Source organism: Rhipicephalus microplus, chromosome 1 (assembly GCF_043290135.1).
Source record: "Rhipicephalus microplus isolate Deutch F79 chromosome 1, USDA_Rmic, whole genome shotgun sequence".
NCBI lineage: Eukaryota > Metazoa > Arthropoda > Arachnida > Ixodida > Ixodidae > Rhipicephalus > Rhipicephalus microplus.
The window spans coordinates 201777088-201795355 of record NC_134700.1 but is presented as its reverse complement, the minus strand read 5'-3'; the positions used below and the strand labels follow the sequence as shown (position 1 = coordinate 201795355).

Genomic DNA, 18268 nt, shown 5'->3' with positions numbered 1-18268 from the left:
TTCACAACTTTTTTTCTGTTTATCTGTCTGTGCGCAGCGTTCAGGGAGCAAATATAAAACAAGTGATTATAAGCCTAACAACATTATGCAACTCTGTATGCATGCATGCACAATTACATATGAAGCAATATGGAAGGGAAAGAGAAAGTGGAAAAATATACATTGACTGCCAGGCGCACAGCCATAAACTTAATCCAATTAGCGTGCTCTTGAGAAGCACTATTGATCACGATCACAATTAATATTGAGTCAAGTTGAACTTATAAGGTTTGCTACTTGCTTGCTTGACATTGTTTCATCGCAGGATGCTCTCTTTTGTTTTCGCGAACGTCTGTTCTATGAGCTTTAATGTGCTACTTGAATGAATTTGATGTAGCGAGCCTCTGATATAGTGAACAACTTTTCTGTACTTACCAAATACATCAATAAAATGAAAAATGAGAATCTCATTTAGCTATGCGGATGAAAAGGTAGGCGTACATGTACGAACGCCATTACGCTGATTCACAAGTAATGAACACAAACGCCCACGACCACGTGGAAGGCATGCACCATTCTTAAGTCTGCGCGAAGCTCATAGTTCTATAGGCCAATGTAGTTATCGGTCTAAATGTTATTCTCTGCTTTTAGAAGCTCACCGGATACCTAATTTTCAAATTATGCGTGCCGGAAAACGACATACGATCATAACATAAGGCTCGTAGTCGTGTGGAGCTCTAGCCCAATTCTTGACCGTCTCTGATTCCTTGAAGCGCATTTAAACTTAAGTAACCCGCCGTTTTTGCAATTCACACCCATCTGAATGCTGCCACCGTGAACAGAGATTGAGTCCGTGCCCTCGCGCTTTGCAGAGCAACGGATAAGCCGATACGCTAAGCCATGCACCGTTGCGGGTTGTGAAAGTATAATGATTATACAAAGAATTTATTCTAGTAGTGACAAACTTCACCGACAAATCTGCAGTCTAAACACGACTCGGTGAGCGTAAGGCGAACAAACCTTGCCGACGTGGTTGTCTATAAACATTACATTGCTCACTCGCGTTCTTCTTCAGGATGATGGGCGGCCGAGAGGGCTGGCAGAAAGTCTGCTTTCAACACCTCCCTATAACTATACCACTATTTGCGATCTAACGTTTCGCAAAGTTCGCACGCCATAAATATTTCAACGTCGCGATCGCCGCCATTACTGTGTTTTTCAGCGATGCACGGAGCTGATATCGTATTATTTTAGACATCGCAATACCTTACAGTGCATGCGCCTTTCGGAAGTCGCCAGCTCTTTGACGGTATTTCTGAGAAAAGGTTTCATTCAGAAAGAGTTCATGTCACTTTTGCAGGCCCTCTGAAGTTCGGAAAACCTCCGTTAGTAACAGAAATGATTGCTTCTCGTCTTGTTGTATAGCTTGCCTGCACTGGGTAAAAAAAAAATGTATGAGTGGTGCTGCATTTCGTACATGCGGACACCAACGTGGTTGCGCTGTCATTCAGTAAACTCCGCATGGCTTTCCAAAGTTTCCTAGCATTAGCATACTTTAAGCTGCAAATCAGCCACCTCATTTCATTCCGTACGGAGTCATTTTCATCATTCTGGGAACGTCTAAATGAGTTATCTGTCTCGTTGACTATACTGTACACAGTGCGGTTTGTAGAGTTCGCTTCCAGAGAGGAAGATAGGTCAGTGTCACTTTGAATTCAACCTATAGTGATTGGAAGAACGATATATATATATATATATATATATATATATATATATGGGATATGGCACAACGGGACGTTATCAACAAGGATAAATATGTTTATTATCCAACAGTTTCGGGAGGGGTCCTCTCTTCATCAGGGGATGAGTTATACTAACATGAACTTCCAAACTTCGTTGCTGCCGCGTCACTCTCGCCTTGAAAGATGTTTGCGAGAGTGAGAGAGAACTAAAAAAAGAAAGAAAGAAAAAAAAGAGAAGAAAAAAGACAAAAAAAAGAAAAAAAAAGAAGAACCACTGTGAACACAGAGCAGGAAACCAAATGTCGGTGTACGTCCACATCCGGTTCTTATGCCGTGCCGGTCAGTTCTCGACGTGTGTCGGGCCACCCAAGATTGTCGCCGCGGTGGCGGGAGCGGTCCGTGACGGCGTGGGTAAGGAAAGGGTTTCCCCGTTGTGCCATACCCCATGCCTTCACGAACACTAACTGGCCCATTGAATTATTACTCCCACTATATATATATATATATAACTTGAATAATACTATACATCACTTCATGATGCGGTATTTATCTCACAGCGTAAAATACATGTGTGAAGAAATCTCAGAACTCCGTCAAACAGAGATGGCACGGGAACGGGAACTCAGAGGAAAGCGTTAGTAAAAGACATCCTGTTTCCGCACCCCTGTTTTTTTCCCGCTTTACACTATTTCGGAATGGACTGCTGCTGGAGTCGACGATGTTTACTCGTTAATGCATGCGGCAGGTCGTAGGATCAAATCCCGGCGACGGCGGCTGCATTTTCGATGGTGGCGGAAATGCTGTAGGCCCGTGCGCTCAAATTTGGGTGCACGTTAAAGAACTCCAGGTGGTCAAAATTTCCGCAGCCCTCTACCACGGCGTTTCTCACAATCATATGGTGGTTTTGGGACGCTAAACTCTACATATCAATCGTTATATCGTGCATTGTGTTTTGTTCGATTTAACTACTCCGTAGGCTGTTAAGTTCATCAAATTTTGAGCACGAAAAGTGGAAGAATAATGCTAGCCTTACGATAAAAGTGTCTTGGTATGTTTTATCAGGAAGGGCTGTTCGTGCTCGAAGTTATGTCATACTGATATGCAAAAAAAAAAAAGACATCACCACCGCCATCAACAACAAAAAAGTGTTCTATCAGCAGAAGCCTGCATCGCATCGGGACTTCATCGAATAACTCAAGAGAAGTGGTTCAATAATTAATTTGACTAGAGTAGCACACAACCTAGCGTCACAAGAAAAAAAATCTAGAAAGAAAGAAAGAAAGAAAGAAAGAAAGAAAGGAAGAAAGAAAGAAAGAAAGAAAGAAAGAAAGAAAGAAAGAAAGAAAGAAAGACAGACGGACGGACGGACGGACGGACGGACGGACGGACGGACCGACGGACGGACCGACAGACGGACCGACAGACAGACAGACGGACCGACAGACAGACGGACCGACAGACAGATAGACAGATAGACAGATAGACAGATAGATAGATAGATAGATAGATAGATAGATAGATAGATAGGCGTTCGCAAGTGTTCTAGGGCAGTGGCGACATGATATCGTTCCCGTAGAATAGAATTCAACAAGGGCCACAATATTTTCTTCCTCAGGTTTGGATGGAAATGGGTGGAGAGAGTCACGCCATCGCAACTTTTCTATTCTTAATATCGCGATGTTCTTCGCAAATTTTGCAGCAAAGATGCTCGCAAAAAGACACGCATAGCGCTTGTCCGTGAAAGCAGCGTGGATGGCGCGTTTGCTCAGGACCACCGCGGCTGAGTGCTCCATAGCTGCACGGGGCTTTTACTCTGCACGGTCGCGTGCGTTGTCTTACATCACATGCGGTCATTAATTCTTCCGCGCTGGACAGCGGCCTGCGGTAAACGATGACCAGCGGCTGCGCACCGGCTGCCGCCCGTCCGTGCGAGTCTTCATCGACGTGCACTTCCTGCAAGTCCGAACAAAAATGGACTGCGACGGATGCGAAACGACGGGTGGGGTTTGTTATGACGTTTAACAAAACGCAGTTCAGTCGTTATCAATCCGCATTGGCTGTGGAAGGGCGTACAGAGGCCGATGAGAAATCACGGGTTCACTTGGACGGAAATGTGGAGCTCGCATGCTGTGTAGTTTTACCGTGTCCTCGATTCTTCCCTGTTATTATCTATCGCAGCAAGCCGCATATTCTGACAATAACGGCAATGTTTCAGACATTTATTAGCTCGACGTTGTTAATACCTTGTTAATATAGCCGCGGGGTTATTTCGATGTGTTCGGGTTTCATTCAAAAAGACTGCTAGCAACAGAGCGCGCCGCATTTCTTGAGAAGCTTCACGATTGATGTGCGCCATTTCGTTCAGATTGGGCACAGTCGGCGGATAATCACGTCTGTGCGATAACTTACGCGAGCAGCAGCGATAACGCTGAATGGTTCGGTGGCTACTGTGCAAGAGACGCGTTCCGCTGATGATCAGATTACCTACGGCCGACGCCCTGTTCACCGCTATCAGTTTACATTCTTAACCATGGATTAGGAAATGAATAAAGATATCAGTATACAGTGTAAGTTACTTGTACGTTCCCTTTTTTTTTCATTTTCTAGGACACAGGTTAGCCCAAATAAGTAGTTTGGTCTTGAACAAGCCGACTGCTGCCTTGGTCCACGCCACGACCCCGTGACGATATCACAAGACACCATCCCACCTATGCAACTGTCAAGAAGTGACAAAGGAACATAAATTCGTACGCTCGTGAGTAACGTCGCACGATCTATGTGGCATACGCCCGGTCCACTTCACACATGTCTTTGCCGCCTGGACTCGTGCCTCGGACTCAAATTTCCACCTGGGCTATCACGATCCAAGACGACAGTTCTTTGTCACCTGTCTTTGCCTGTTGCCTGTTACCTCACGTCTTTGCCTGTTGCATCGGAATGACAGACAGTGCTGCCACCTGGGACCACTGCGGCAGCGAAGAAACCAACGAACATGTAAAGTTGAAGTGTGATTGCGGCAAATACAGCTGTCAGAAAAGCAGTTCTCCTCAGCAGTGTTTGCACGCCTCGATGGCCAGCCATTTTTAAATGCGAAGCATTTCTCAGCGAGATTCGGTGACCTTGAGCGTATCTATCTATCTATCTATCTATCTATCTATCTATCTATCTATCTATCTATCTATCTATCTATCTATCTATCTATCTATCTATCTATCTATCTATATATCTATATATCTATATATCTATATATCTATCTATCTATCTATCTATCTATCTATCTATCTATCTATCTATCCGCTTACGTTTGGGTTCTCTCGTGGTCACTTCCTGAACTCGGCGTGAACCAAAGTTAGCATGGGAGGATGCGATGGTTCGACGAATATGACGCGCTGGTGAAGACATGAACAATGTCACAATCCTATCGCGTACTTCATCAAACACTTCCCGCCAGACAGTGGCACATACGCATGGGCGCGTATATGCCACTGGTATGCGGGTATGTGCCACAGGTGATTGTCACTTAGTATCTACCCAGGAACGACCAGAACACACGGGCAATTTTAACGCGCGAGCTTTAAGCAATACCCAACATCGGTGGCGTCGACCCAAAGAAGGCGTAGAATAAATGTCAGGGTTCCAGCTGGAATTGAACCAAAGAATCCTGCGTGGCAATGAAGCATTTTACCACAGAGCTACGCCATGTCTCGGAACTACGTTTCATATAGAAGCCAATCTTCGCGAAACTTGAATAACGGTTGCAGTGCTGCCTACCCAACTTTATAAACATTACATATGTACTCCTTTGATACAGCCATTACGTCGGGTTAACGTGAACTGTGGTTAGGTGTCATGCGCTGAAGTTTATTTATGGAGCAGGGTGCAGGGCCAGCATCTTCGCGAGCATCAGCGCGTCATATCAGCTTTTAGTGTTGGTAATACGCATGTTCCAGTTGGCATCGTTGCGCAAGTGCAAACAGCTGGTTATATCAACATTCGCAACTCTTCAAGACATGTCTGTGCGTGTAACATTTGTACATATATTTAGCACCATTTCATGACGTGTTGCTCAAGAAAAAAAAAATTGCAACACGAACACCACCCCTCCGCATGCTTGCCATAACGTCGATTCCGTGGTACGTGGGATCTGCCGAATTTTTTTTTGAACAATACGTTTTGGAACGCCGGAAAGCTCGAACTATACACCAGGATTTTGGCGAGGGAGGCCTTGTTGGATATATATATGTAGCGAAAGAACCACTTTGTTGAACGATTGAGACATTTCCACATGAGTGAGTTAGTGCGTGAGTGTGTGCGCGTGTGCGGGTGATTATACTTATATTCTCCCCTCTCTCATTCCTCTCTTCCTTACTTTTCTATCTACCGTTATCACTTAGTCTGTGTAGGATAGCAAATCGGACATTTATCGTCTGATTGACGTTCCTACCTTTCCTCGTTACATCTATATTTCTGTCACTATCGCTTCCGTAAATGCAAAAAAAATCATGCGTCAAGGAGTGAGATATATATATATATATATATATATATATATATATATATATATATATATATATATATATATATATATATATATCCAGTGAGGAAAAAGGAGGTCCCGCCTTTTGATCGGGGGCTACATAAACATTGGTCACGTACTTTTGTTCAGATTCACAGATGCTATGGTACCCTCGTTGATCAAAGGCAATCTAGACCATTTTTCTGCACGACTCGGATTCAACCGTTGAGAACGACGTCTATATCCGAACGAATTGGAGTCAGTGCTCATGGTAAACAGTCGAATCTTGTTGATACGTTACTGCATAACGCCTTTTTCAGCCAAGTAAGTTCTTCTTTTTATAACCAGCCAACGTCCGTTCAAAATAATGCACTTTCATGGGTTCAGTACGCTAAAAGTTTTGCCCCAAATTAGACTATATGACTCGGGAAGTAGATGTTGATCGATATTGTTACGTTTTTGGCGACAACCGTGCTTTATTGGGCTTGTTGCGTAGACTAGCCAAGAAGCGGCTCTGGCAGAGCTTCTCTCTCTTTTTCCACCCGTGGTTCTCACGCAAGCAGACCATGCGACAATATATCGAACAATCTTACGTTTATTATATGGTGTACCAGCTCAAAACGTCTTTCGAGGAGCCACAATCCGCACGTTTCAAAGCCGCTGACGCCGCAAGAGAATCGCGGTTTTGTGGCGAAAACATCGCTGCCAGGCGCGGCCGCTCTGTGTAATGGCGAAAAGAAGAAAATGCAGCACCAATTGACGAGCTTCGTCAATGTTCCTCAATGAGACCGTGTCACTGATGGAGCATCCGCATTTCCCCCCTCTTTTAAACCTTGTTTGTCAATACGACTTTCGCACATATTTCCTGTTTATCGCGACAAACGTATCAACGAGATTCCTCTGTATATAGACGTTGAAAACAGTGCCTATATAGCGCTAGCAGTGGCACCAATTTGTTCGCATGCGAGCAGTTCTGCAGCCTACTCTTGCGGGACCAGCTATAACACAGCTCGGGTCGTGCGTATACGGCACATGAGCTATATAGACGCTTTGCATTGTTAGCGGAAGTACAAACTGCAACAGAGAGGCATAGTTTCGTATTGAATGACCTGCTTTCAAAGAGAGCTTTACCTTCCTGTTTTTTATTTAAATTTGACTTTGTTTTCCACCTGCGTTCACCGCCTGTCACAGCGAGGAAACGGAACACTCGAGTTGTCCCATTGAAAGCGGTGGTCCGACTTTGTTGTTACGCCGGCCGACGTTGGCCCACACGTTGAAAAAAACTTAGCGTAGAGACCTTCTATGTGAAAAATTATTGCCTTATTAAAAAATAGAGGGGCGCGCTTTCAGTTTGGCCGTGATGGCCTGCAATGCTGAAGAAAGCACCTATTAGGCATCTCGTAGATGTTTCCTGGCCTTGGAAATGCAAGGCCATTTTGAGATGTCCTTCAAGTTATCGAACGAGCATTGTTGGTTCTTGCAGCGAATACGCTCCGTCAAACCAGCCTTCGCCTTCCCACGCGTGTCGAGCCAAGCCCAGACGCGTTCCTATAGTCAGGTGCCAATATCTTGAATACGCGATGTGTGTGCGTGTGTATGCGTGTGCGCGTGCGTGCGTGCGTCTATGTTCCTGTACACATCTTGTCTGCTTTTTTCCTTAGCGAATAACAGCACGATATCCGAGGACAATGAAAGAAACGGGATGGAGTGCTGACTTCGATAACAGTTTATTTTGGTTTAGCTTGCAGATATGTGGAAAACCCCATGAGTATCAATGAGCTATCAGTGATATATCAACAGCTTTAGTCTTCCTGTGTCGTGTCCATGCTGTTGTTGTTTCTTACAAGTTATGCATCGCCAGCTATAGCGTGCTAGCAATCCTTATCGAAGTCTGCTTCTTATATTTTTTCTTCTTTTTTTTTGCTGCATTTCTGAACTGACAAGCCCAGCAACACGGCTTACTATGTAGTCAGGCAGTGAGTGAGGAGAAAAACGCAAGAGCGCCTACTACATTGCGGTTATAAATTCTCCAGCAGAGTTCATTCCGCGTCTGAGCGAACGAACAGCGTGACAAAGAGAGAGAGAGAAAGAGAGAGAGGGAGAGAGAGAGAGAGAGAGAGAGACCAAGTTCGAAAACTGGTGCACTATAGGCCACGCGAAGTGCTGTGCTCGATGCTGTGCGTAATTCTCTTTGTTTCTCGCATAATCACGTTCTCATTTTTATTTTAGATAAAATTAGGAGTGGTCGTCTTCTCTGGGTATTCTTTACACTGCGTCTCGTGCGCTTCTAAGTACAATTAGGGATCATTGAAAAAAAAAGTGAAATGCGTGTTTCAAATAGAATTCAAAACGAAGCAAACCCTAGTGTAACTCAACTGTAGATCCCATTACGCGTAGAGATATGAGATTTATGCAGATCTCGTACTTCCTAGAGATACGAGGGCGAATGTGTAGTCACGTTCTGTTCTGCAGCAGTGAAGTACAGCCGCAGCGCTATAAGCCTTTGTATCTTACACTCGAAAGCCACCTCAAAAAACGCGCGGATAGGTTGAGCCCAAATTGGCTCTCGGAAACTGTCGTACAAAAGAGAAGCCACCACTTCCTAAACCGGCTACTTGCATTTTCGTTCTGTTCTCCTCTGGCTTGTCCGTGCAGTGGTGTCTTAAAGAAATGTCGCGGCTACGCATTCTTGAGACGCGTGCAACTTTTCTCGTGCTTCAATATGTTCGCTTTTATGGCGTCTGTATACCATGGCGTATTGTTGCCTCCTTATACGTCAGGGTGCGCTCACAACACAATTTTCTGTCCGCCGTATAGCGCCATTGTTAGGCATATATATACTCCGCGAGCTTTTGCTTCTTTTTGAACGTGCCTTTAATCGGTATCGTGCGCGAAAACGAAGGATGGGACGTCTGTTTTCAACGTGAAAGGTGTGGGGTCAAAAACGTTCACGCATTCTCGTGCAATAACGAGAATGTTTATATCATTTTATAATTGCCGTGACAACGAGCTGACAGTTATTTGTAGAACGACTTACTACGTCATCGCCTCAACACACCCTTTGCAACACCCGTTGTCGTGAAAAACGTTTTTTTCTGTTGAAGTTGTTTCGTTTCGCGTTTCACGTACTAAGTTTCCAGCTAAGGACGTTGATAGTCGTCCATTGTGAACTCGTCCTCATGATAATCGTCATCACCACTACCACCACGGCCACCACCACTACCTGACTGATCCTGACTGCGCCCACTGCAGGGCAAAGGCCTCTTTCATGTTCCACCAATCAGCTCGGTTCTGTGCTTTCTGCTTCCACGTTATACCGGCATACTTCGTTTCTATCATCCACCGAGTTTGAAGTCCCTGTAGCCTGCGAACTACCTTAACAATATTTCGTTTCTATCATCTACAGAGTTTGAAGTTTTTGTAGCCTGTGAGCCACCTTAACAATATTTCGTTTCTATCATCCACAGAGTTTGAAGTTCCTGTAGCCTGTGAACTACCTTAACAATATTTCGTTTCCATCATCTACAGAGTTCGAAGTCTCTGTAGCCTGTGAAGTATACCTTAACAATATTTCGTTTCTATCATCCACAGAGTTTGAAGTCTCTGTAGCCTCCGCTCTTTGCTAAAGGAGGTGTTGAACGCGCTCTACGTCCCGTTTTGGTGTCACGTCTGACACGTTTCGCTCGTACGTCAGCATTTCTTTCGGGAAGCGCAAGCGAACAACAGTGGTCGGCTTTGGCGCGTGCTTTGACTTCGGTCGAAAGAAGCGGCGCGGAAAGTCACACACGAGTCGTGACAGAAGCCTGCATGGGTGGCTGTGCTGTCGAATACAGCCAGCGAGCGTATCAAAAAGTGGTATTGACATGGGCGGGCGCGCTTCCAGCATATCAAGTGATTCGAGCGGGCGCGGCGCCCCCCTTGGCGAAAGGCCCGCAGGATAGATACACTAACTACCCGCTGTTGCCGAACCGTAACTAACGGTTGCTTGCTCAAAGCGAGCGATGTTCGACGAGCTCGTTTCTCTTGCGGAATGTGGGCGCGCACGTGAAAGACTCGTCGGCGAGATCAAAGAACGAAAGCTTCGGCTCAATATGTATACCGAGCGTTCAGCGCCGACGCAGAGAGCTTTCGTGGAGGGCAGTATTCCGTATAGTGCCGTTAATGGCCTCGAGATGAGTGGTCACTCGCGCGCGCTTTAACGTTATGGCTTGTTTACAATTCCAGCGGAAGGAGGCTCTTTCTTGACGTAATCCAACTGATGTGCCTTAGGAGTGTGTTCTGCATATACATCAAAACGCCAGCAGGAAAGTGTACTTGTTGAAATTATATTCGTTAATTGTTGACACAAGACGCCATCAGACGTTATAGGGACTTTGTGTGTAGCAATCGGAGCAATGCTGACGTTTCAGCTGTGTGCGGAGCCGCGAAATGAGTGGATATGCACGTAGTTCCTGCGCTTGACTCGTCGTCAGCTGTCTTTTTCGTGAGAATGAAAAATAACGTAAGAAATACGCTAATGATCTCCATGCGGCTCTTTAGGTTGCGTGGCCCTTCCCGCGCAAGCACTTTTTCGAGTATTTCGTCCAGGAAACGGCTCAATTAAGCTTGAGTGTCTAGAAAAGCGTTTTTTTTCATTTTCTGCGTTATTTGGCCCGTAGGGATGAATCTGCAATGAGTATTGAGAGCTTCGGTGATGTGTTAGAAGACTTTTGTGCTTATGACTTATTGTGTGCTATAGTTAGATTTGATGTGCTGCCTAATTTGATGTTACTATTTATTTATTCTTGAAAAGCATTATGCATTTACGTCATAATACTGAGCCTTGCGTTGAGAAACAATCATCAGAAGGAAAAGGCATGCATTAGGAAACTTGAGTTATTTTTCAGGTGTGGATGCTTCAAGCACATAGTCAGCTGTCTGTGAGCGTTACGCAATCTCTGATGCCGGGTTACGATGACTGGGAGTTTGCGGACACAAGTTTGGAGGTAGCTGCATGCAAGAGGCGTTCTTCTGTCGGCAAATTTCTGTTGGCGCTGAACGGACCGAAGATGTAGAAAAACGCTGAGACACGCGCAGAACTACATTTGAGTACGTCAACCGCACAGTATTTGTGCGCAGATTCTCACCTTTACGAGGTGGTAACATTGATGTCTGGCTTTTAGAACGCGTTGCACAAAACTCTAAGCCAATTAGTTATTTGTATACGGAAAGATGTTTGCATTTAGCAGAGGCACAACAAGCTGATTAGTAAGCCATTCGTTGTTGACCAACATAAGGCCCTCCAACGTATCGTCATACGTTCTGCAGATTACACCGCAGCACAAGTCCACACCCAGTTGTAGGAGTCTGAATATCTGGACTTAACCAGCACAGTGCCCCAGTGATTGAGTGACCCTGGCAATTCGAAGCTGGCAAGCGCGCGGTCGTGAATTGAATTCCTGGCAGCGTTGCTTGCGTTTAAAGGCAGGTGCACGGCATGCAAAAGTTCGCGTGCACAAGTTCTATTCGTATAAAGTGAAAGCATAAGTACATGAGGTGGGCGAAAATGAAATCTGTGCTCTCCAGCACACATATATTCCGAGCAGCTAATTGTGAAGATTAATCAATCAGTCGATCAATTCAAACCTTATTAATAATAATAATTATTAATTAACTGACAAGATAGTAAAGAGAGAGGGAGGAAGAAGGAAGAGGCTACTGGAGTACTTAACAATACCACTGAGCAAAGTTCTGCGGTACGTACGGGCAAGAAATATCCAGGGAGTAACAGTGAGAAATCCAGTGAGAAACAGTTGTCGCAGGCAAAGTCGAGCGGTATTTAGAGGACAGACGCCAACAACGACGAAACAATGAGACGATGGCCGTCTCGTCCTATTCTGCCCCACAATAGCGCGATAGGCGTGTTGGTCCTTGCTTAATTGGGTGCCTATGGCGACAGCGGCCGCCTTGTCACCAGCGCCTTGCGTCCGTATTCCCGTCAGCGCCAATAAAAGGGACGAGCCGCGTAGGCATTGTTTGCCCGATTATAGCCCGAGGCGCATTGGAAGTGTCATCACGTGTTAACAATCACGGACAATGGTGAATGCTCGATGCTGCCCGCGCTTTCTTTTATTTTCTTTCTTTGCTGCTAGCGATCAACCGAGCTTGTTTTCTTTCGCTCTTACTGTTTGATCGGGGCTTCTTATCTCTCCGGTCGCTGCTCAATTCTTCATCGGTCTCCCGCTTTAGGGAAAGACGGGATAAGCTGTTCGCTGACTGCGTATACCGAGGGACGGTTTTGCCACAGTATACTTATTTTGCAGTACTTTCATTCAGCATCCCCTTTATGCAACTAAATTTGTTACTTTGTTCAATTACAAAGCCTTGTGACAAGTACAGCTTGCGGGGTCGCTCACGGACAGATGGCCGTTGGCGAAGTTTGCGGGAACAAACAAACAAATAACGACCAAGCCAACAAACAAACAAACAAACAAACAAACAAACAAACAAACAAAAGAAGCAAGCATTAAAACAACCCGACGAACAAGCTAAAAAAAATGAAGCAGGAAATAATTGAGAAAACAAGGAGTAAATGAGCACGTATATCAGAGAAATAAACAAATGAACGAACGAATAACCGGAACAATGACTGAAACGGAAATGTTACCGGCGCGCCGTGAGGTCGCTATCGCTTTCTGGCAGACCTGCGCTATAACGGGCTTTCTTCTTTGTCGTTTCCACTGTGCCAACTTAGTCTATACACACCAGCTTTTGTAAATTTATATATATTGTTGTTGCAATGCACATAACATGCGCGTAGCTGAACTGATTGAGTTGTATTTGCGCATGCTATAGGCGGCGTGTTCTCCGTATACTGTTGGCGGATAATTGCGAACATTAGCGTTTCTTGTTAGTCTCGCTTTTCGTTTTTTCTGTCTTTAGAGCGCCCCACGCTATAATGAGCTATATCTAGGGTTATAGCGATGTTTACCGAAGAATTTTAGGCCCGTGTGCCCTTCGATTTCTGCACGTTAGCTCTCTCTCTTTTCTATCACATTTATTTTTATTTACTTGTACTTGGGGTTGTTGAGAGAGAAAGGGAATCTATCTGCATGCTTATTTGCAGTGAGGGGTATCAATTTCCGGCACGTGCGCCGCATACGAACTTCGTACGAACTGGTGGATTTTGCCTTGGGGCTTTTTATCTAAACACGTTTGAAGTGGGGAATCTCTGGTTGCCGCACACAGCGCCGAATTTCACGAAGCTTACTGCACTTAAACGTGATTAGGTGCACAAATATAGTTTGGGAATAAGGTGTTCAATTGCAGCTATCTATATTTGCTTCAAATATGAGCGTTCAAGATTACACAATCAAGAAATATAAACGAAAGTGTTAAGTGTGCGCAACACTGTAACTCAGCAATTAAAAGAAACGATATCAAACTTTGGTGCCCTAATTATAGAGTACGAACATACTGCGTTTGCTATTTCTTTCTCGTCGTCTTTCCTGCGCTTACACGATACCCGACTGTAGAGTAACAAACCAAATAAATCTTTAGCCCGGCCAAACTCTCCACTTTTCCTCTCTCTCGCTCCTTCTCTTTCTTTACCGAGAGCAATCCTGCATAGAAAACATAGCAAGTGATCTGTGCTTCTGAAATTGTGAGTCTCTTGACAGCGTTGTAACGATTCACGTAAGCTGCGAGCTCACGGGTCAAATCAATCCGCTTCGGCTGCTCTGCTGGGCCAAATTTAGACGCGCCACGGTGGTGGCTAAGGCACTCGGCTGCTGACTCGCTGTCTGCAGGATCAAATCCCGTCCATGGCAGCCACATTTTTGATGGCGGTGAAAATGATTCAGGCCCGTGTGCTTAGATTTAGGAGCACGTTAGGAAACCCGAGGATGGTTGAAATTTCCGGAGCCCTCCGCTACGGCGTCTCTCATAATGATATGGTGGTTTCGGGGCATCAAACCCCAATGATTGTTATTACTGGGCCGCGTTCAGAGAGCTACGATGTCTGCCATTGGTGAAAGGTTGCGGATCGAAGGATGTCATGCTTCACCTTCAGAAGCCGTGTGAAACATTACAGGCCTGAGGGAAAATTTTGCTTCCTGAAGCCTTTAGACTTGATACGTTTTCGTTGAAACGCGACAAACTTCGTTCATATTGATGCATCACTTGTCGCATTAAAGTATTTTTGCGAGTTATATGCATTTAAATGGGACATGACATGCAAGTTGGCGTCGAGGCAAGAGGAGAAAGCTTTAGTGTAGCGATTTCTTATAATTTATCATGAGAATATCAACGTCATGAAGGGGCTCTGCAACACATTTTCAACAAGGTCAGAAAACGCCACCTATCGGTTGTCGAAGCTCTTGAGAACACGCCAGCCATACATTATAGCTCAGCACGCGGCCTGGAATTTACAAATAATTTTCAAAGTCAGCTAAAAGTTGTACATGTGCGCCGAAAAGGTAAAAGTGTGCATGCTTCTCTCAAAAGGTACCACACGCATTAAGGGACGGAGTCCGCTTTATCATTGTTATGCTACTGCATCAGCTGCGTATAGGTTCACTGAACAAGCGCCATTCTGTCAAGAAGCCTTGTACACGGCTGCCGCCTTCCCTTATCTGCCTTTATAGGAAGACGGATAGTTACGCAGGTTAGTTGAGGTGCTCCGCTGCCTAAATCGGCAGGAGACTGATGCGCTGCGCCCAACTAACTAACCTTATTATTTCTTATGTTTTCGTTCCCTAATCCTACGTAGGACTTGTGCACTGCATTTGTTCCGTGCAGCTGGTCTATTCTGGTGTCTCAGAGGGGGTCACAGTCTTAATAGTTTGTACTATTGCCTTTGAATTGGCTCTTGTCATTTCTTGCTATTGCGGATTTCAGCCTAGCGACTTTCGTTCTTTTTAGCCGGAGGCTAACGTTAGCTGGGGAATAACATATGTAAATTGAAGACAAGCACACTGCCTTGTTTGAAAGACTCGGGCATCAACAGCCGTTATTTTTTTTTTCATCTATACCTGAAGGTCTGCGCTACGTTCCGTTTTCACCGATCGTTTCGCTTATCTGTGGTTTTTGCGGTGAGTTATTACCTGGTTCACCCTAATGATAACAGCTGCAGACAAGACTTTCCCAATCTTGCTGCGTGGCTTTTATTCGTGGCTTTTTTCTAACCAACTCAAGGATAATTAGCTTTGGTGGTCTGGCGTGACTATATGGATCACGCTGACGATGTCCGTGGGTAATGAATTGATCTTAGCCAAATTGATCTTACTCCTCTCCTTTCTCTCTCTTTCTGTTCTATTATTCCCCTTTTCCATCACCCCAAGTGTAGGGTAGCCAACCGAGTTAAGCTTGGTTAACCTCCCTGCCTTTCCTCTCTATTTATCTCTCTCTCTCTCTCTTAGCCAAAGCGTTAACTATGTCCGGCAAATATAATACATAAGCGAGCAAGCTTGCAGGCACAGAAAATCACACTCACGCTTGAACCACAGTGTAAGTACAATAGTTTGCTTGCATGATCATACCAATAACTGTTCAATGTTAACATTACCGGTACAGTGTTCAACGTAACGCTTTGTGCATTTTTCACGGCGAGCTGTGCGTCTGCCTTCTGATATTTTGCCGCCACAAAAGTGGGGGTCGTGCATCTCGAGAGCAGCTGTAGTTACATTCGACTTTTTTTGTTGCAGTATGTTTGCCATTTGCTTCGATTCCATGTCGGTCCTTTAGACTCCCGCCTATTCGCATAGTACTGGAAATGTCCCGGAAATGACTAGTGGGATAGTGGAATGCAAGGGCGTCTGATGTGTACCACATAAACGTTCCGTTAGAACAGCTGAGTTCGTTCCTACACAAAAAGAGGACATAGTAGGTCTAAACCTGATGGAGAAATGGCAAGAAAAAATTAGATATATCTTCCGTTCGGTTCTTGCAATAGAGTGGTTCACGCGAAGTGAAAGTGGATGTGACGGTGATGAAGGTGATGATGATAATAAAGATAACGATCTCGACGATGGCACTTCAATAAAACATACGCAGGCTAACTGGAAGTGATTGATACGAAGCCAAACATACTTCTAAGCACATCATTGTGTGCTCATCCTGAAAAGGCAGAAAACCACACGATTTAAAAGAGCGGCCGTATAAAAAAGATGAATAAACTTTTACGAGCGCAGATGGTCTTTCCAGGGTGCGGGTGGCATCCCCAGTCCAGGAAGTGGTGGTTCCTCCCTGCCACTTTAAAGACAATAATGATGAAAAAGAAGCCTATGCGCAAGCGAATTCAGAAGAAACTGGAGAACCGAAAAAGGAAAAGAAAAAAAGGAAGAAAGCGCAGTGGAGATAGGCGGCCGCAAGGCGTTCATTTTCTATGCTACACGTCATTGCTGGCCGAAGCGGCTCTTTACAAGTCACGAATAGTGAATCCTAATTACGTTGGAGCTTTCTAGTATATCGGAAGCAGTAGAAATTGCAAAAAAATTAATGGAAAGATACGTTGAAGTGTTTTACCTCCTTTGCAACTTACTTATTGCCCTTATAAGTTCCGAGGAGAGATGTGCGAACTTTTTGTTGTATTTATTCATTAGCGGCTCAAACCTCCGATACCGGAGTATAAAAGTGTGCGCCTCCTTGTGGAAAAAAAGAAGGACAAGGAAAGAATGACCTGAGTTTTAAACGGCTGCCTCAACAGCTGCTGTCGAGAACGTCATTAATCATGAGAATGAGAGCTGAGAAAGTAGCTCTCGCAAATCAAGGTATGGATCTACAGGCGCGAAAAAAAAAAGAACGAAAGAAACTAAACGCACTGTATGTGGTGCATCAGCTAGCTCGATCTTGATATGCAGCGGTGGTGCTTGCGTTCTGCAAACGATAGTTTGCAGAACGCAAGCACTACCGCTGCATTGATTGATTGATTGATTGATATGTGGGGTTTAACGTCCCAAAACCACCATATGATTATGAGAGACGCCGTAGTGGAGGGCTCCGGAAATTTCGACCACCTGGGGTTCTTTAACGTGCACCCAAATCTGAGTACACGGGCCTACAACATTTCCGCCTCCATCAGAAATGCAGCCGCCGCAGCCGGGATTTGAACCCGCGACGTGCGGGTCAGCAGCCGAGTACCTTAGCCACTAGACCACGGCGGCGGGGCAAACGATAGTTTAGCACCGCGTGCTACGTCATGAATAACCCGTCTCTTCAGTGAAAATTGCATTGTAGGAGCTAGATCGAAGGTAGGTATATTTATAAACAGTTTGAAAAGCGATTCTCAAAGACTTTGAAGTCGCTTGTCTCGTCTTTTATCAGGCGCAAATGAATTCCTGGTAATGAGGTCGGCTTAACGAGCTTTAAGTAAGCTTAACGGGTTTTAACGAGGTGGGCACGTGGATTACAGAGTTAAGAAAAACGTAAATATTTATACAGCGTAGTAAATTAGGAATATACTTTTATGCATAGTCTACATTCTTACCACCTTATCACACGCATACACTATATATAGCCACTGTTTACGGCTACTTTGAGGAGTAGTACACAGTAATCATATAGTGTATGCAGGTCTGGCTCCTCTATACGAGGATGTGTTATTGAGTACCGACACAAAATTTAAATATTTTCGGCTTGTTGCTATAAGTAAAATCATGGATATCGAGAACACTAGAAACAGTGTTATAAGGTTTGAATGTAATGGGTATATCTTTAATACCACAAAATTTAAAAAAAAAACTTTCTGTTTTGGTATTGAGGGGTTGGCTTCGCAGTGACGTGTCAACGCAAGTCAGTCGTCACGGAAAGACGGCGACTTGTGACATACCGGCACCAGCCTTCTCATCTGCTGCCAGTTGCACGCGGTTCGCGTGAACATCCTCGAGCGAATTGTTCATGAGTGACACCGGCAGCAATTTCGGTGATTTAGGCTACACGCAGGAGGAATATACTTCGCGAACCCAGTGTACCGTGTTGATTCGTTGCGATTGTGTTCATTACGGTGAGCTTCTCTGGCAGATATAACGCGACACAAACATTAAACAATCAAAGTAAA

The 18268-nt window shown here is 44.8% G+C and overlaps 1 protein-coding gene across 1 annotated transcript in view; it reads left to right on the top strand.

Moving 5' to 3' along the window:
- LOC119167317 (multiple C2 and transmembrane domain-containing protein 1-like) overlaps nucleotides 1-18268 on the top strand; it is a 250349-nt gene that overhangs the window by 129329 nt on the left and 102752 nt on the right. The window lies entirely within an intron of this gene.